Source organism: Sus scrofa, chromosome 7 (assembly GCF_054392235.1).
Source record: "Sus scrofa isolate SSC_HxYL_T2T_F1_AM1 chromosome 7, Sscrofa_HxYL_maternal_Yorkshire_Landrace_v2.0, whole genome shotgun sequence".
NCBI lineage: Eukaryota > Metazoa > Chordata > Mammalia > Artiodactyla > Suidae > Sus > Sus scrofa.
Window position 1 is genome coordinate 92,765,371 of NC_139389.1, and position 20,268 is coordinate 92,785,638.

Here is a 20,268-nt window from a genome sequence, read left to right on the forward strand (position 1 = left end):
TTAAAATTTTTCTTTAACATCAATTCATTCAAAGCAACTTTATTCTCTTCATATATTGCAGAGTTTTCATTGGAGGGATGTAATTCTTTTCATGAATGCTGTAGTATATTTCTATTTCTTTTTTGCTGGTTTTTTTTTTTTTTTTTTTTTTTAATGGCTGCATTTGAAGTATATGGAAGTTCCTGGGCTAAGGGTAGAATCAGAGCTGCAGCAGCCAGCCTACATACACCACAGCCACGGCAACACGGGATCCAAACAGCATCTGTGACCTACACCTCAGTGGCAATGACAGATCCTTAAGCCACTGAGTGAAACCAGGGATCAAACCCACATCATCACAGACACTAGGTTAGGTTCATAACCCACTGAGCCACAATGGGAACTCCTTTTGTTGCATTTTTTACTTATATTGTTTTATTGATCTCTTCTGGGGTTAATTTTATAGTTTGGATTTTTCTAGAAAATGTTCCATTTCCTTCTTTTCTGTTTTGTATATATTTTTCATTTCTGCCCTTACCTTTATTATTCTCTTCTGGATATATTTTTTGATTGTTCTTCTTAACTTCTCAAACTGGATATTTAGGTAATTAATTTTTCTTATTTAACTATATAGGTTTTTAATGCCATAAATCTAGAAAAACACGTATTTCCCCTCAGATATTCTGCTTAAAATATTCATGAATAATTTAAAAGACAGATTAAAACTTCCTAGATGGTTTTCTCCCCTTCTAATTTACACTTACACTTCTTACTTTGTGTGAAATTTCTTGTTCCTGCTTTGCATTTCCTTTTTGCTGATTTTACATCTTCATATTTTATATTATCAATATAACTTTTTTCTTTTCTACCCATATTTCCCATAGTAATTTGATTTTAATTGCATATTTAAATAAATTTAATGCTTATACATAGAATTTTTATTCATAATTTACAACTAAATATGATAGTTTTGTTTTTTATCATTTCCAATGAAGGCAAGCACAGTATTCTCCATATATCAAAATTTCCTTGGCTGTTCCTTAATCATTGCATGTTCAGATTGCTTCTGGTTTTCCTCTCTTGCAAGTTATACTACAATCATTGGTTTTAAGGGTATACACCCAACCCCAGATTTTGCGTTATTTCCACACTGTTGGAGCACGCTCTTCCAGATTGTGACGGGTTGATCTCTTTCAAGCCTTAGGTAATTTATAGTCAGCCTTGAGCATCCTGACTATTGTGGGAACCGTGTTAGACTGCCCTCCTCTGGCAGCTACTGTAACTGCACTGCATTTTTAGAGTGGCTTACTTTAATCTGAACACTACTGGTACCAGAGCAGCACCAGGTACTCAGAGAGACATCCCTCCTTGCAGTGAGGAGGTCTTCTCTTTATTTCCAGGACCTTCTTTCTTGATGCTCATCATATTTCATGTGCTGAATCTGAGAACCTTTATCTAAAGATTTTATCTAAATCGTTCGTGAGAGTTGAGTGTGACAGCATTGCTAGGAGGGAACCATAGAATTTGGACTCTTAACAATTGTTGGGATCATTTTTCTATAAGAAAATTTCCATGTACTTATATATACAAAAATCTACCCAGCACTTTTTACCTTAACACAAAACCTTGAAAAGATTTCTAAGTCATCATCCAGCAGGTGTTAACCTCATGCTAAAGGATTTGACATGTTGCCTTGGTGCATGAAAAAAGGATTTCCTTACCTATTTTCAGTAGTCATAGGTAACCTGGCTGGGACAGACTCATTGATACACCCATGAGTAAGGTGAGAGAACAGTCTGTTGCTAGGAGGTAAGAATTTTCTGCAGTGATGGTAGACACAGTGTGGCCCAGACTGAGCTGATGCTCTTGCCCCCAAGTTGGTTCAAGCCAGTACACTGAGCCCCTCTTGGGACACTTCCCACCCCTGTTCCTTCCGTGTCCTGCCGAATTCCATCACTCAGATGCATCCCTTTCTCTCCTACTGCCAGCATTCTGCCTGGTCACAGCTGCTCTGGTATCTCACCTGGGTTCCTTTACTGGCCTCCAATTGGCCTCCTGCTTTCAAACTTGCTTTTTTAGTCCCTTCTCAGCATAGCAGCCAGAGAGATTTTTCTAACAGGCACATTGTTTCATAAAGGCCTTCATCAGCTTCTATCACTGTAGTGATAAATTTGAAATTCTTTAGCAGGACAAATGGTGCTCTTGTCCTACCTGTGGGTCCTCACACATGTGCTTTCCTCTCCTGGAACATTCTCCTCTCCTCACTGTGTGACTAAATTCATTGTTAATTCTAATGTTAGATTTTGCTTCTTAGGAGACATCTTCCTGCATTTTTGGGTTCCTTGAATTTATGGCTCCTATAATCCCATATTTGTTAGATTGCATTAGTTCCAGGTAACAGTCCTCTAAGCTCTGTAAAGCCAGGGTATCTTTGTCTTGTTTTCTGTATCATTCATAAATTATATTTGACTACTACAGCAGAGACTAAACAGAATAAGATGAGGTATTTTTTTTCTCACATATCTCAGTCCAGAGAGCAGCATCCAGAGATGATATGGGGGTTCCATACACCCAATGGGAACCAGCTTCTCTCTATCTTGCTGCTCTCATCCCTAGTCCTTGGCTTTTGTCCATGAGGTCACCTCATGATCTAGTGGCTGCTAGAGCTCCAGCCATTACATCCAGAATCCAGATGGAAAGAGGAAGCAGGAGAGAAAGGTAAAAAGAGTTTGCAAAGCCATTTGTATCCCCTTTAAAGACCTTTCTCATAATATTCCATAGTAATATCTGCTTCTCTCTCATTAGTACTTAGTTATATGGCTATAGCTAGCTGCAAGGGAGATTGGGAGGTAGTCTTTGCCTAGGTACAGGGCCACCTCAATTGAAGCTAGGACTCTATTATGGAGAAAGAAGATAAGAATGGTAATTTTGCAACAACCAGCAGCCTCTGCTCTTCTCATTATAGTATCTCAGGGTCTACCTATTTATGTTCTCAGTAGGTGTTTGTGAGAAAGTGAGCTTGCCTCATTCCATCCAAAGGTGAGACATCTATGGACACAGAGTGTAAATGAGATCAAATAATTAGGATGGGAACTGCCATACTGCAGTCAATGAAAACCATCTCCTTTATAAGGACAAGCATGACCTATCTATAACTGACATGGCCACATCTGTTTCCCCAAGGTGCTCTTCATTCTGAGTTCAGCACAGAGAAGCAGGTGCTTGTAGTGGAGAAATTCCTGGACTTGGAATCAAAGGCTGGGATTCCAGGGCAGCTCCATAACTAAAACGGTAGATGGCTTTGCTCTAGTCACTTCTGAATCATTTTCTTGATTTTAGAAATCAGGCAGCTCTTCTACTTCCCTGCTGGAGGGCTGGGGGAGGGATCTGAGACCCCAATAAGATAATACATGGACATTCAGGACTGATCATTAATGGCTGCATGCCCACATGGGCCAGCTCCTTACAGCTTCTAATGCCTCCCTGGGTTCTAGCAAAATGCAGGTCTGATTCAGTAGCTCTGGTGTGAGTTCTGACACTTGTGCTCTGCTCTTTGAAGCTCTAAGTGCAGTTCTCCCAGATGGAGCTGGAGGATGTGGAGTGAGCAGGTGAAGGTCTCAGCCCCTGAAATCAACGGATTCTGTTCCACCTGGAGAGCTGAAGTGCGTCATCCCGCTTCTCAAGCTCCTTCTCTACTCCTGTGGAGCATGTTCACACAGTCCTCATGGACCCACAGGTGTCCCCTAGGAAAGCTTTTCTCTGTGGCCTTGACCTTCTTCATGTCTTTGCTTTGTTGGGCCAAGTGGTATCCAGTCTATCACTGATGGCCAGGTCATTTTTAACCCTTATGTGGCAAAAGCCTCACTTCAAATAAGTAGCAATATGGGCAAAAAACAAAAAACAAAAAACAAAAACCCAAACCAACATAAAAATGAAGTGAATAAAGAAAATAAGATATATAAAGTCAGATTTGCCAATAATCAATAAAAATTTTGGCACGGCTTTGTGTGGATGGCTCAACTTCCCCCCACTGCCCTTTAACCTTTGCAATGAGATTAAGTGCAGTAGCGCCTCAACCTCCACCTTGACCCTGAGATCATGTCTGGGCCAAAGCAGGAAGGGCAATAGTAGGGATTTTTTTTGGTAACTCGTGTTGCAAAACTGGCTTGGTTTTTAAAATCAGGCTAATTTTTTTCTTATTATGAAAAATGAAGGTGGGGGAATAGAAAAACTAGAACACAAAAGCCCCATGATTTAATTTTTGAAAGGCAATCATTTCAAACATTTTGATGTCTTGAAATGTTTATTTTTCCTCTTTAAAATTCTGTTTATTTAGACTTTCTTGTTTTACATAACTATTATCTCCCATGAGAGGTAGGTGTAAAGGTGACTGGGAGATGGGCCAGGAGGGGAGGCAGGTACAAAGCCAGTCCCATATAGATACCCTGTGGGGGGAGTCTAAGCCAGCTTCCCAGGGGCCTGATGGGAGGCTGCTAACCAGCCTGAGAGCTGGGTACCGACCACACAGCTTCTTCTCTCCATCTCCACTTCTGTTATCAATGTGCCCAAGTAGAGGTTGTGCCCTTGATTTCTTATCAAAGTGGAACATCACAGAGGCCTTAAACAAATGATTATTTTCTGTTTGGTTTTCCTGGAAACCCTTGAAGGTGGACACCTTTGTTATATGACCATTTTACCGATGAGGAAACTGAGCTATGTATGCCCTTACTGGGTTATTATGATGATTCTTTTCCAACACCTGCAATATACATACGTGTGCATGCAAATTCTGGCACCGGTTGTTATCATTATGATGAGACTTGACCTCAGCACTGGTATTTTGGAGAGCACTGGAGGGTCTCCCAACTCAAAGTAGGAGAATCAAAAATGGCCTCTCAGAGGAAAGGCTGAACAGGAGGGGGCTTTGTGAAGAGGGAAGGGTGGAAAGGGCCCAGCTTCCAGGCATTATTGTCCACTCTTTGGCTAGATTGTGCATTCCTGATAGGGATGAGTGGGCTGTCCACATCCTCTTTCCAGGTGTGTTGACTCTAAGAGTTATACAGTCTTCCAGAAGCCAGATCTGGGGCATCACTAGGTTTAACAGTGAATTGAGCAGATTACAAATAGACAGTTCTCCTGGGTACAGGTGTCAGGCACAAGGAAAAGGCACCTTCCCTCTGGGTGGAGAAGGTTCCCACCCTAGACCCTGCTCGAGGGTATTTGGTTTTGGGCTTGGATCCCACTTGCACTTTTTTAGGTATCTCTTTCTGTGCACCCATATTACACTGCTGCCCATCAGAAGTCCTTGGTCATGAATTCCAGGTACCTGGACCTTGAATACAGTGACCCTCCCATCTCTCTTATGCTTGGAGTAGCAAGTGGGGTTCCCACTGGCATGGAGGAATAGGGATCAACACCAGATTCTTCTAAGAGCAGTCTGTGATGGGGCAACAGGAAAATCACTCTCTCAAAGCCTCCAGTGCTTGAAGGTAGTGGGTAAGCAGTGATTCTGAAGGTAAGAAAGGGAAGTTGGAGTTCCCGTCGTGGCACAGTGGTTAACGAATCTGGCTAGGAACCATGAGGTTGTGGGTTCGATCCCTGCCCTTGCTCAGTGGGTTAACGATCCAGTGTTGCCGTGAGCTGTGGTGTAGGTTGCAGATGCGGCTCGGATCCCTCGTTGCTGTGGCTCTGGTGACCCCTAGCCTGGGAACCTCCATATGCCACGGGAGCAGCCCAAGAAATGGCAAAAAAAAAAAAAAAAAAGGAAGTCAAGATACCAGAGAAACCAGCTTCTGTTCCTTCTAGAGATGCCCAGAGCAGGCCAGCTTAAGCATGCCCCTTTCTATATCTTAAGAATAACTTCAGGGAAAATAATTTGTTCCTCATTATTGTTATGTGTCTATTAAATTACATATAATTCCAGCCCTCTTTCTTAATCACAATTAGAATGAACAATAAGAATCATTTCAGCCGCTTTGACAATTAAAGTTCTAATGAATGCAATGGAAGTCATATGATGAAGATTTGGACAATTCATTAGTTGGAAGCATAAGCACTTTAAAAAAAACCTAATGAAGTCTTTAGCTAAATTATTCAAAACAAAACAAAAAATGGGACAGGAGGGACAGATGCCAGAAATAGGCCATATTCTTCACATTAAAAGAAAAAAAAATGTGATGAGAGAAATTCTGAAAAGGATCTAGGAACATACAGGAACTGTGTCCCTTCCCCGCTTCCTCTGTTTCTTTCTTTTAATTGAGTTGTAATTTCCTATTGTAAAGTGCACACATTTTAATCAAAGCGTGCGACTCCATGAATATGTACACACATGTACACGCCTGTGTAGGCACCATTGAGATAAAGAACTAGAATGCTTCCATCATTCCAGAAGGTTCTATTGTGTCTTTTTCCACACAATCAGCACTTCTGGAAGCACCCATCCATCTGCTTTCTATCACCATAGTTTGCTTCTTCTAGAACTTCATGCAAATGGAACCCTAAAGTAGTTAGTGTTTGGACTCTGGCTCCTTTCCCTTAACAGCAAGCCATGCTGTTGCCTGTATCAGCAGATCACCTCTTTTTATTGCTGAGAGTGATTCCATGGTATGAATATACCACAATTTGTTCATCCATTCTGTTGACAGACATTTGGATTCTTTCCAGCTTTGGACTATTATGAATGAATCTGCTTTGCACATTGTTGTTGCAGGCACGTTTTTTGGACATCAACACTCCTCCCTAGGAGTGGAATTTCTGGGTCACAGGGTGGACGATGATTAATTTCATTGCCATATGATTTTTTGGCTAGTTCTGTTTTTTTTTTTTTCTTCTGTTTTTACATTATCACCTTATAACTTAACTGTTCAGCTCAGACTTTACCCACCAGCAAAAGTCACAACATTTAGAAAAATTTCATATCATTCGATTTCCTCCTGACCAGTTCAACTCTCATTTCAACTAAAGAAAAACTGATAACCCCATCAGTCAAGTGGACATCACGTTTGGCCCCCTGTTGAGGGTTGAGTGTTTAAAAAAGAAAGAAAGGAAAAGAAAGAAAAGGAAGGAAGGAAGACAGAAAGACAGAAAGAAAAAGATAGTGATTTACTCAGGAAATACTAAGAGGAAGGCAGAAATAAACCTGAACAGCTGAATTTGTTTTCTCCCAGGTGCCCAGGAGCGGTCTTTGGGAACGTCCCACTGCCAGGCTTGGGTGCGGTGTGCAGAGGCCACCGCCTCGGGCTGCCTGGCTGCGCGGCGCCACCTAGCGGAATCTTGGCTCGGTGCCGGGCTTGCTCAGCCCCTCCCTTCCTCCGGTTTGTGAAAATCACTCAGCGTCCTGGTGACATCTTTTGCCAAAAACCGGAGGGAGAGATCTTCTCAGCATTCTTGGTTTTACTCGTGCCCGGTTCGGGTTCCCAACCTCTCTGTAAAGGGCCCCTCAGTGAGCCCTTGGCCCCTAGTCCTCGTTGTACCTTTATTCAGCCCGTTCTCCTGGCAGCCCCAACTGTACCTTCACCAGGGACAGCAGCCAGAGCCCAGAGCCATGCAAAACGGAGCTTCCCTCCTACCCTCAGCCCTCTCACTGTCCCTCCTCCATCCGGAAATCTGCTAGGATGGAGTCTCATTTTAAAAGTCCTTCAGGGAAGCCAGGAAGGGAACTGACACTTAAATGAGAATCTCATGGATTAGGTGTGCTAAATTGTAAGACGTTTTATATTTAATGACCCCCCAGGTCACACAGCCATTCTGGAAAGAACCATATCTCAAACTCATCATTGGCTGTTTCCTCTCAGTACAACAGCCCTTTTCTGGAGCCTGTTTCTCCCTCTCCTTTATTTTCTCCTCCAGCCCACCCTTTTCACATATTGTCCTGCTCTCTGGGATGCTCATAAACTGTCACTCCCCCTGCTTCAGATGCCATGTGTCTCATGGTTGGAAGGAACTCTACCCGGCCCTTAAAGCGATGGACATGGCCAGGGCATGGCCTGGTCCCCTGGCCAGTGGTCCCGAGTCTCCTTGAGAAACCCTGCGCAGTTGTGAGCATGCCATTCTCCCCTGCGACCCAGGGCTCCCTGCTTTTGAAAAAAAAGAAACTTTCTGGGATTTGAGATACTTTGATTCTTTAACTCTACTCTCCCAGGAAGTGATGCTTTGATGAAGCAAATAGGAAACAACAACAACAAAAATAGAGCAGAAAGTGTCCTTGAAATTCACTTAGTTCTCGGTTCTATAATGATGATGGAAGAGAGTATCTTAGGGGCTTGTCTAGCATGATTTAATGATGCCAATAACAGAACAATCATGCTTGTCTAGCATGATTTAATGATGCTAATAACAGAACCAGGATGGGTTACCAGGTCTTCTGTGGTTCAGGGATTGTCCCCATGTGGAAAAAGGCACACAGGTTGTCCACAGGGGGTGTACGATATATAACGTGATTAGAAGAAGGTCTGGTTTGAGGTTGGAGGAAGGGTAGCAAATTTAAGAGAAATGGTCACCTGTCCAGGGGGGGCCTGTGAGTCAACAAGTATGTCCTTGACCAATCAGACACTCTATTATGGGTTCATTGGTGTCCCCTCAAATTCATATGGTGATGTCCCAACACCCAGTACCTCAATGTGAGCTTATTTGGGGAAAGGGTCCTTAGGTAATGACCTGATAGATGATCAGGCTAAAATGAATTCATTAAGGTGAGTCTTAATCCAGTATGACTGGTGTTTCAAAAAGGGGGAATTTGGAGTCATGCACGCAGGCGGAGTGTCACATGAAGATGAAGGCAGAGGTCAGGTGCAGTTTCAACAAGCCACACTGCTAAAGGTGGCTAGCAAGCCACCAGAAGCTAGAGGGAGGCCTGGAGCAGAATGTCCCTCACAGCCCTCATCAGGAACCAAGCCGGGCAACACCTTGGTCTTGGACTTGCAGCCTCCATAGCAGTGAGACTCCATGTCAGCTACTTAAGCCCCCTCCCCTCCAGTCTGTGGTACTTTGTTCTAGAAGCCCTAGGAAATGAACACACACTTGACTGTGCTTGCAGGGGTGCTGAAGACAGGGGCAAATTCAGGATGCAGAGGACCTGTCTCTGATCATCATACTTCTCTGTCAGCAAGGGACTGTGTCTGCTAAAGACTGCAACGCCTTTCCTCCTAAACTGAATCACACTAGAAATGACTATGAATTGATTATTAGAAAAGTGGAATTTTGTCTCCCAAACCATTCAGATTGAGGAGAAATAGTCTATATTGGCAGGATGAAGTCCAGGGAGAGGGAAGTGTAGCACCTGGGGCATAAAATGAAAGGAACCGACTCTGCTCGAGGACCCCGTGCTTCCCTTAAACTCTGCAACCTACATGCCTCCTCTGGCTTCCCCTCATTCACACCCTGTACATGTGTGCTTGGAGCCAAAGAGAAGATAATAGACATGAAGAGTATCTGGAATCTGGAAATGTACATGTGATTGCGGGGGACAGGGGTCACAAAACATAAAACGATTATAGAACAGGCTCTTCTAGCTGTGAGCTGTGGTGTAGGTCTCAGACGTGGCTCAGGTCCTGCGTTGCTGTGGCCGTGGTGTCGGCCGGCAGCTACAGCTACGATTTGACCCCTAGACTGGGAACCTCCATATGCCACGGGTCCGGCCCTGAAAAGACAAAAGACAAAAAAATTGAAAAAAAAGAAAAGGCTCTTTTGCACAATATTTCCTGGAGGTTTTTCCCTGTGCACAGGACTGGTGTCAGGATTTTCATATTTAGTGACTCTCAGATGACGGTTTTGAGGAGAATTCAGAGAGAAGACATCAGGAAACACGTTCTAATTTCATGAGCGCAAGCTGGCTTTGAAATGGTGCTACAAGGGCAGAAAGAGCCACACTCTCCCTCAGGGATGGCCATGGACAAAGGGCAAAACACAATTATCTTCCACATGGCAGGACCAAACCAGATGACAGAACTTTCCTTTTAACTCCCAGTGAAATATCCACTCTCCTTAGAAATCTCTGCTGAGACACCTGACCCTACACCATTGAGTTGGGGCTGCAGATTTAATAAATTAACATGTGAGACACCCAGTGAAATTTGAGTTTTAGTAGGTAATGAATAATTTTTTACTACATTTTTTTTTTTTTTTGGGCCGTGCCCAAGGCGTGTGGAAGTTCCCAGGCCAGGGATCAAACCCATGTCACAGCAGTGACAATGCTAGTTCCTTAACTGAACCACAAGAGAATGCCATCAATAATTCTTTAAGATAAGTGTATCTCAAATGTTGCATGACTGTATTTACACAAATGATATTTATTGTTTATCTGAAACAAATTGAACTGAGTATCTTGTATTTTATCTGCTGACTCAATCTGGATCGTGTGTGAGGCGCTGACCTGGAATGATGGCTGGTATTTTAAGTGCACACAAAAGTATGATGAGGTATGAAGTGTTTCTGCTGGTGAAAGTTCTGGCCCTCTTCTCATGGGATTTACATTATTCCAGGTCCAAAAAGAGGCCATTTACCTCGGTAGGCTAGGTGCCTCTAATTGCTGAGGCAGGCGGTGTTTCACCTGGAAGAATTCAAGGCAGGCTTTCTAGACTACAACAGAGCTACATAAAGGAATGGGGGCAGGATAGCAGCCTGCTTGGTTTGGGTTTTAAAATGTGGCCCAGCTTCTGAGACCAGTCGTTCATGGTTTAGAGCTATTTCCTTGAGGCTTTCTCCGAGGGTTATAGTGTTCGGGGATAGTCTTTGAGTGTAAATTAAATTTTCTTTAAAAATAGTTTGTTCTTAGAAATTGGCCAGGCAGTGTGGGTAAAAAGAGCGTCCTCATGACAGCTGTGATTTGGACTTGGCAAGAATTTAGGGCAGGGGAAGCCAGGGTCCTCTTGTTGAGAGGTCTCCTAACTGTCCCTCTACCCACACGTCCATCCCTCCATCCATCTGCCAAACACCTGGCTTGGGTACATATTGACAAGAGAGAGGAAAATGATACAGTTATATTCTTCAAGGAGATCAAAACCTCCTGGAGAAGATAGGCATGCAACTGGACAATGATGAGAAATTGTGACTTTGCTGATAGAGTTGGTCATGGTGGGTTATGGAAATACTCAGATGCAGGATGTAATTTAAGTGCAGGAAAGGAGAGCCGGTTTTCAGGGGGAAGGGAAGCCTTAGTAAATCTGTAAGGATGAATAGGAGTTACATAGCCAAGCAGTACATTCGGAAGGTCTAGGCTAGAATCATTGGTCATTTTCTGGATGGAGTTAGTAGGAGAACATAAAGGGAGGACTTAAAGGTCACACCTAGATTTCTGGCTTGTCTCAGCCCTGGGATGTGAACACAGCTAGAGAATTAGCCTTGGACCTTCAAAGTAGTCACTTTTAGATGAAGCAAGTAACCAGACTGTGATGAATGTTGGAAAAAGTTAAAAATGTTCATTCTCTGTGAACTTGGGAGATTTCACAGAAATCAATGAGGAGAGGTCACCCCTACTTTCTGACAACCAAGAGACGGGAGTGCAGAATAACAGACTTTGTTATTGATTACTTACATGTCCCATATCACTCTTAATTTTACAGATTTTCTTTTCTTTCATTTGAGTCCATAGTAATAAAAGTAGAGCATATCCATGCCATTGTGGGATAAATAGAGTAGAGAGGGGAAAAAGAAAGTTGGCCAAGTGGTCCAGCTCAGTGTAAAGTGTGCTGCTTTCAAAGATCTGCCCAGAGAACTTCATGAATCAGTCAAACATGACAAAATTGGACTGCATCACTGGGTGGCACACGGCAACTCAATGGGAGATACTGAGTTCCATAAACTGTATTATTGTGCAAAATGTACTAGATGAGCTGCAGATTGTATTTTCCATGTCTTCATGACTAATGTTTGCAATTGCAGTTTGACTAATAGTTGGGGACAGTTCCCACTGGAACAGACGTCTTCAGTATTTTTTTAATACAAAATTAGTCATGTAGATTCCCTAGGACTTGGTGTTTTATTAAATCAGTCTCTCTTTCTCTCTCCCCCCCCCCCCTTCAGAGGAGAGCTGTGTGCTGTGCCCTCCTAAAAGAAGATTTTTTTTTTTTAAATGAGATGTGCATTAAAAACAAAGTGGACTGGTTTCTGCTCAGAATTCAAACAAATGGGCTTTTCTGGTCAAAATGATGAAAGGATCTAAAAGACGATTCTTTGATCCGCATGATCAACTATCGGATGATACTTTTGTTCTACACCAGTGCAGCTTGCAGAATGTTTATTTGGCACTAGAAAAAAGGTCACCATTTTAAGGCAGTTCAGAAACCAAATGTTCCCATAATATGGCAGCTTTCTCACAAAGCACCCCTTGGCTTTGCTGCTTTGGAATCTGTGCTTTTGACAAGCTCAAGCTCTCTTAGATGTATTAGTGTGGTAATGTGTGTGTGTGTGTGTGTGTGTGTGTGTGTGTGTGTGTGTGTGTGTGTGTGTATGTATGTGCATGCATGCATGCCTGTGTGTATTGGGGTGGGGGTTGGTGGTTGGAGGTCTGTTAATTGCAAACCCCTAGGTCTCCACAATAAGGAAACTATTTTAATCCCAAGGTGATTTCTTTAAATAAGGCAAGGAGGTGGTGGGGAGAGAATATCTAGGTGTGACATATGTAGAAACAGAACAGTGTGTGCAGAGAAATTTGAATCAGGTTGTATTTTTTTTTTACTACCCAATCCTTTCTTTTAAGCAGCATTTGTACAACCACGCCTGAAACAGAAAACCTCTTTAATTAGCTCCTGCAAAATGTGTCTCTTTACTGCCACCTGTTGTTCAGGAAAATATTAGGGCTCAGGGGGGTCCTGGAAGATGGTTTGAACGCCTGAGCTGCACCGCCTCCACTCTGCATGGCCATCCTAAATGCACCTCTGAGACGAAGCTTATGGAGGTGCTGTAAGCAGCGTTCATCCAGAGCTAGCAGAGAGACCAGGAAAGTGACATGTTTTCTTGACACCGAACAAGCTGCATGCTTAGTTGCTAATCATTACTGATTTGGAATCTTAGAAAAGCTCTGCTTCTTATTTCAGTAAAAGAAATGCTAGTTATTTCAGAAATGAAAATGGCCTCTCTAAACAATATTAAGCAAAAATGAAAGGAACGGAAGGATTCCAAGGTTAGGATTTTGTTAAACAGTGTATCAGTCTTTGCTATGCTATTTACAAGTACGTGGGAAAAGTGGAAACTTCTCACAGCCACAGTCATTGCAAGTTAACCCAAGTGGCCCACTGTATACATTAGATTTATTTTTGCTTCTCTTGGGTATAGTAAATGTGTCTGGTTTTGTTCATTAAAGCCTCAGATTGGGTTTATTTGGTTAACATCTGTTAGGATGAGGGTCTAACTCTTAATTGGTACCATCTGGCAAGGAGGGGGAAGGCGCAGAGGATCATCATAATGGATTGAAGGCCCAGGACTTTCACATCTTGAAAAATTATTTGTTTTTTATTTGTTATTTGTATGTATTTATATGTATGTATCTTATTTGTATTTGTATGTATGATTTATTGTAATTTGTATGTATGTGAGTTTAATATACATACAAGTGCAATATATATATTACACTCACATACATACACATACATACACTCACATACATACATACATACAAACATATACACATTCGTTAATGCGGAAGACCACAATTTCACTACCCAGCAGTATAATTGGGAGATGAGAGTTGCATGATTTAAGGTACCAGCAAAGTGTGTGTGTGTGTGTGTGTGTGTGTGTGTGTGTGTGTGTGTGTGTGTTTAGGGATGCTGCCTATCTTCTTTCTTGAGATTTTTCCTTTTCACAGCACCCTGCTGCTTGTTCTGGTGTCTTCTTCCTCCTTCTCCAGCTGTGCTTTCCAGAGCTGTGATGGGCAGGTCTTGCTCCCTTGCACACAGATGCCATTCTGCCCTCAAAGCTACAACACCACAAGCTTGCTTTAGATGATTTAGTTTCTTTGCTTTAGATCTCTCTTCATGAAATTGGAGAGCTCATTAATAAGTTCTATTTTGTGTGATTGAAAAATAGAAAAGGAGTACTGTCATCAAACATAAAATCCAAGAATTTACTTTTTTTTCCTCCTTACCTAGATAGCAGTCTGGAGATGAATGAATTTCCAGCTATGCCACCTCTGAGCTCCCACTGAAACCTTTGCTGGAGACAAAAATGTGAGTCAGTTCTTTGACTTGACTTCTAGATGCATCTCATTTATGGCAGGACTTCTTCTAACATTCTCATTTTATTCCATTGAATTCTTGCCATCCTATTCTTCTTGCTAGGAAGATTGTGTGTGTGTGTTGGGGGTAAACTTTTGAGCCCTGGTCTAGAGAAGTCATTCCACAAGAATGCCAGGAGTCACACCTCTTCAGAGGGTCCCCTTCAGCTGCCTGTACTTCTGTTTCCCCAGAGAGCTCTGGCTGACATGGCAAGTCACTTTCCAAGCTCAAACTTCTCCTCCTTTTGGGCAGAGGGTGTCAGATAACACTGCAACCACAGGTCCTGGGGCTGGACTCTGAGCTGATGATACACCCTATGCCCAGTAGCTGGGCTGGATGCTTCCTTCCTCATGTTGCTGTTGGTCTTTCTTCAGGGTTTGGAAGAGTGGCAGAAAACTTCCCTCTGTTACTCACAGTCCCTGTTTTCACAGACCGACCTTGGTGGTGGCATAGAGACAGACCGTGTGTCTCTGCTAGAAATGTTCAAACAGCAAAAAATGTATATTTGATAAGAGGCTTCATGTTTTGCATGGCTTCAACATGTTTGGTAATATTTTCCCAGCCTTCAATTTTCTTCTCTTTATTTGGTAGACACATGAGTCTTGGAATATTCTACCTCTCATACACATATCATGTATACATTCAATTAGGACTCTATATACTGAGAGGGTCAAGTTATTCCATTCTCCAGTGGGCCACTGATTGAATGATTTTGACACCCCTGGAAGCTTCCAGTGATCTGAGGTCCAATACTTTGACAATTTTTCAGGACTGCTTTCAGGAGATAAAATCTGTGTAGGCGTCAAGGCGGTTTCTCACCATCTGGAGAAGCCTCTAGGCATCCAGGCATCCTAGTTCAGTGGAAGGCTTCCCAGACCAGGCACTTGGGAGCCAGCAGGTGCACCTCCTGGGTCTGCTTCACACATGCATGGTTGTCTTTGAGCAAATGAGGCTCTGTGCCTGGGAGGAGGCTCTGCAGACCTTGAATGTGGCAGTGAGGTAGTAATGAGATTGCAGTAGCAATCATGGGCATAACAAAGGAGGGCTCCAGACCAGCAGACTATAGACATTTTCTGGGAGTCTAGTGATAGCATTTCTAAAGGGAAACTGGACTTTTCATAACACAAGATATTTGAATTTCCTACAAGAATACATTTTTTTAATAGACACACTGAATTCCAGAACAATGTATGTTTATGGGTAGTGTCCCTGGAACACACAGATTTAAGAAGGTAGGGATTAACACTTTTAAAAAATATGGCCTGAAAAGGTAAGGAAATCATTGATAAATGGTTGACTTGCTTCTTAAGATAGGGCTGCTTCTAATTTATTTTCCAAATGTATTCATTTCCATTTTTTTTCAGTATTAGTTGTAGTATATAAGAACTTGAATGTAAAGGATATGGCAAAAGAAAAATTTTTATTTAGGACCATGTATTTAAAAATAATAACTCAACATTCAGTAAAATCATGTGCTGAGAAGTCACTGACAAAGATGATGGTGATTTTTGTTTATTAATGCTGACACGTGTCTTACCTTTAACATAGTTTGCAATTATTTTGGCATTTGAACCCTAACATTATATGGTTCTTGGTTAAATACAAAACTTTATGGGGACATTCATATTTCTAGTTTAGGGGTAAATGTCATTAATATTTTGAAAGCGTATATTTCCAATTTGCATAGTACAAATTTGCATAAAGCATAACTGTCCATTCTATTGAGAGTGTAGCTGTCAAAGTAGTTAGGATAAATATTTTAATGCAGGGCTTCGTTTTGACGGTTTTTGGTTTGCACTTTAAAATACTATTTTTATTGCAGTCAATTACATAGAAAATAAAATTTACCAACTTAATCATTTTCAAGTGTATAATTTGGTGGTCTTAAGTAATTCACATTGTTATGTAACCATCACCACCATTCATCTCCAGAAATCCTTTCATCTTGCAAAACAAATTCTGTGTATACTAAACAGTAATTGTCCATTCCCCACTTTCCCCAGCCCTGGTAACTGCCATTCTACTTTCTGAATACTAGCTAGAATACTCTATGTGCCTCTTATGAGTGGACTTCTACCATATTTGTCTTTTGTGATTGGTTTATTTCACAAAGCATAATGTCCACGAGATTCATCCATGTTGTAGCATGTGTCAGAATATCCTTCCTTTTTAAGGCTGAATTCCATTATATGCATAGACTACACTTGGTTTAGCCATTCATCTGGCAATGGACACTTGGGTTGCTTCCACCTTTCGGCTATTGTGAACAACACTGCTATCACCATGGGTGTGGAAGTATCTTTTTGAGTCCCCGTTTTCTATTTTTTTTGGATGTATACCTTGATTTGCAGTTTTGCACGTCTTATAATTTTTGTTCTTGCTGTTTGCTCTGCTTGGAACATTCTTCCTTCCATTTATCACCACCACAATCCTATTCATGCCTCAAAGACTAGTTTTAATGTCTACTCTTTGGAATACCTTCCTGGAAATTCTCAGCAGAAAGCAGGCTCCATACTGTGTTCCTGTGACACTGTTCCTTTAAGATGGCATAGATTATAGGGAGAATGAGTAGAGCACAAAGAATGATGCCCCTGTGTGGAGGTTGCTGATGCTACTCTTCATTAGCCAGGATCAGGCCCTTTGCCCAGAGCCAGCTGGATGCAAGGCTAGTTCCCATGTAGTTCCTCTCCCACCTGTCTCCCTGTACAGACAAAGCATGTTCATATGAAAGACACATTACAGGTACCCTGTGTTCCTTAGTGAACATGATGTGATCAGACTGTATAATTCAGTCTGTGGTACTGGATGTGCACTGCTGGGGTATTTACATTTGATTAGATTTAATTGAGCACATACTGTGCACCTTGTACCATAGGGAATCCAGGTATTAAAGCAGTTTTCAATGGATATGATCAAAAAGATGTTGGAAGAAATATTTTATTTCTCATCCTTGTGTTGGAATCATTTATGGTTCGTAAGAGGTGCTACACACGCTTTTGATTGAATTAATATTTTTAAAGATTTTAGAGAGTCATCACAGTTTTACTCTTTGTCTGCATAAATAATATTTTCTGATATCTAATAGTGAAATATACCCACAACTTTGTTTAACTTAAGCTCCTGGTTAACCGAAGATTTCAGTGTTGGCTTCTGAATAGTTCTCCTTGAAGGTAGTTAAGTAGGGAAAGAAAGTTGGGGCATAAGGCAGAATGAGCCTCTTTATCAAAGGGTATCCCCTTATGCTTGTTCTAGCCTTTTTGTTTTTTTGGCCACGTCCTTAGCATGCGGAAGTTCCTGGGCCACGGCAGTAACCAGAGCCACAGCAGTGACAAAGCCAGATCCTTAACCCACTGAGCCACCAGGGAACTTTTGTTCTAGCTCTTTTGGCTAGGGTTCTGTGCTGTCTGTGGACCTTCTGCTTTTTATAGATGCGCCTTTACGGATGGTCCCTAACAGTCTCGCTGACAGTTGTCAGCCACTTATTAGATTGCCTTAAAAACACCCCACTGTCATTTTTCTGGTGGCTGATAAAATGACAGCAATGCTGAGAACTGTCCCCTCCTCTTAACTCTGCTAGTGTTAAGGATCTTTGTATTCAAGATCAACCACACACACACAAAATAATATCACCCAGCCCTAGTCACAAATAGACATGGATAGACCAGTCTGTTGTTCAACCTGAAATGTGAATTTGACTGATCTCACCACTCCTGCAACTCTACTGTGTGAATCTAATTTGAGAAAAAGCAATGAAGGCAGGGACATAGCAGTTGGACTTTGGTTTTCATAGAATTACTTATATTTACTCATGTCAAAATGAGTGATACATTCTGATGATTGATGTTGATAGAACAAAGGCTTTTAACTCCGTTTTGGTTTTGATTTAAAAGAACTTTATGGACTCCTTCTCACATGTTCAGCAATGGACAACAGGGAAGAGTCAAGGGCTTCCTCCCAGCTTCAGGCTTCCTGCCAGTGAGGATTAGCATAAGGTCATTAAAGACAAAATCTGAGTGATGACAACAGCAGCAGCAGCCAGCATTTCTGGAGGCTCACTATGTGCTGGGCGCTATTCATGTTTGTATACCTTATCTCATATCACCCTCAAAGAACTCTGAGGAAGATGCTCTTACTATCCCTTTTTCATAGATGAGGTGACAAAGCCCAGAGAGGTTGCTTCACTTGTCTACACATGCACAGCAGTGAAGAGTTAGACTCAGGATCTGAATCCAGGCAATCGACCTTCAGAGTCAATGCCAGAAGCCACATCATGTTGCTGTTGCTCTTGCTAAGAGCAGCCAGTCCTTACTGGGCGCTGACTCCTTACAGCTATGCTACGAAGAAAGTACCCTTGTCCCCTCCATTTTGGAGATGAGGAAAAGGATGCCCAGAGAGGTTTGTGACTGACCAAGGTCACACGGCAAGGCCAAGATTTGAGTTCCTTATTTAGTGCTACAGTGACAGCTTGTACACTCTGCGCTAACTCCCCATCTCCCTGTGGTAACAATAAAAATAACCACTGTCTGGTATTCTAGGCACAGGGAAGCATTGTGTTTTGAAGGCAGTTGACATAGCTCCTCTTCCTCTGCTGACTGGTAAAGCAAGGCAGCCTTCACCCTCTGAAGATGAAAGAGACCCATAAACAGGGCTTCTGGGAACTTTGTGATGCCTGCATCCTCTGTCAGGGAAAAGCAGACTTCATGAATGTGGCCAGCTTCCCATCTCCACCAAGATGCCCAGACCTCTACACTGAAGGGTGCTGCCAGGCTCTATAGCACTCCTGCCTCTGCTGCCTCTTTCATGAAGAGCAGGAGCAGGGATGGCAGAATTGTGAATCAGCATTACTGCTGCATCCTCAGAGGGTCTTTCTCTTTATTTAGAAGAGGTCCAAAAGAAGTGAAGGGCTTAAGGACAGAAGAGGAAATGGGGCAGACACAACCAAAATCTCCTACTGACTCCCATGGGTCTTCTCTCTCTGTCCTGTTGCCTCTTCAATACTTTAATTGTTTTTTTTTTTTTTTTAAGAATCCATTGGTTCAGAACTGTGTGGCAAGAGTTACCCGTGAGACTGTTCAGTGTGATATATTTTTTGTTTTTTAGAATTTTTATTATAGTTTATTTACAATGTTCTGTCAATTTGTGCTGCACAGCAAATTGATCCAGTTATATATATTCTTATTTATCTATTATATAGATAATAGATATCTATCTTATCTAAATATATATTAAATGTATATATTTCTTTTTTATCAGAGGGAAAAGTAAGAAATGCCATAAAGATCCCAAATTAGCAGCAAGTTGCCTCTATTCCAGGGACCCTTAATATATGTAGTCACTAAATATAGTCGTTAAAATGACAGGAAAAATTTCTCAATGACAAGGCAGAGAATGTTCATGATTATTGGCTTTTAGCTGGTTTAGAAAAGAATTTGCCCATATCAGAATTTCTATGCCCAGATCAATTTTATTTTTGTAGTTTTTTTTAATATAGAAAAAATGGTGGAAATGAATTCTCCACAATGTTAATGGGGCTATCTTATAAACATGGTGGGATATTTAGTGATAATTTTCTTTGTGTTTTCTCTTTCTTCAAATTAATATACATTGATAAATTTGACTTTGTAATTACAGAAAGGAAATGCTAAACAAACAAACTGGATGGGAAGTACCATTTGTTAAAACAGCACGGCCATTTTCATGTTGCCAATTTCAGGGAGACTTTTCAGTGTTTAAAAATCGAGAGACTGAATGTACAAGCTAACAATGGTCAGATTATATGTGAAAGCAGAACTCTTATGGCACCCTTCAGTAATCAGTCCAGGATGTTCCAAAGGGCCGGGATCTAATTAATCACCAACATTTTCCTTAATTTATGCCTGTGCTTCCAATGTATAAGCAATGAGAAAAAGTCAAAATCCTCCCATAACTAATCACGGAGGATGCCCCCCTTCTAGTTGATCCAGTTTCCCCAACAGCTTCCTCCAAACAGGATGCACTACTTTTTTCCACTATGAAGCTTTCCCACTGCTCTGCCTGCCTTTGAGTCTCTGCCAAACACAAGGGATAGTGGCCGATCCCC

The 20,268-nt window shown here is 41.8% G+C and overlaps 1 long non-coding RNA gene across 4 annotated transcripts in view; it reads left to right on the plus strand.

Moving 5' to 3' along the window:
* LOC106504490 (uncharacterized) overlaps window positions 1-20,268 on the plus strand; it is a 754,869-nt gene that overhangs the window by 425,556 nt on the left and 309,045 nt on the right. For 2 of the 4 annotated variants that reach the window (XR_014810930.1, XR_014810927.1), the window contains exon 5: window positions 14,064-14,141. This is a non-coding gene — a long non-coding RNA (uncharacterized LOC106504490). Of the gene's footprint in view, window positions 1-14,063; window positions 14,145-20,268 lie in introns of those variants that run through there. The other 2 variants (XR_014810928.1, XR_014810929.1) reach the window with 1 other exon arrangement.